At 39.9% G+C, this 383-nt stretch overlaps 1 long non-coding RNA gene across 1 annotated transcript in view; it reads left to right on the top strand.

Annotated features, from left to right (window-relative positions):
- LOC116705175 (uncharacterized) overlaps positions 1–383 on the top strand; it is an 18,558-nt gene that overhangs the window by 4,711 nt on the left and 13,464 nt on the right. The window lies entirely within an intron of this gene.

Here is a 383-nt window from a genome sequence, read left to right on the forward strand (position 1 = left end):
CTCAGCAAAATGGGTCGTTCCAGACTTTGCTCTGAGGAACAGCAGACTGATTAAAAAGTTGATTGGAGAGGGGAAAATATATAAAAGAAGTGCAGAAAATTATAGGCTGCTCAGACAAAATGATTTTAAATGCCTTGAAATGGCATCGAAAGCCTGAACGACGTGGGAAAAAACGGTCAACTATCATTCGAATGGATCGAAGAATAGGCAAAATGGCAAAAGCTCAACCAATGATCATCTCCAGGAAAATCAAAGAAGACTTAAAAGGTATGTGTGAGTGGTGTTACAATCAGAAGAAGGCAATGTGAAGCAAAGCTATCAGCTGGAAGCCCCCGCAAAGTCCCATTGCTGAAAAAAAAGACATGTACTGAATAGGTTGAAAT

The sequence above is a fragment of the Etheostoma spectabile genome, chromosome 17 (assembly GCF_008692095.1).
Source record: "Etheostoma spectabile isolate EspeVRDwgs_2016 chromosome 17, UIUC_Espe_1.0, whole genome shotgun sequence".
NCBI lineage: Eukaryota > Metazoa > Chordata > Actinopteri > Perciformes > Percidae > Etheostoma > Etheostoma spectabile.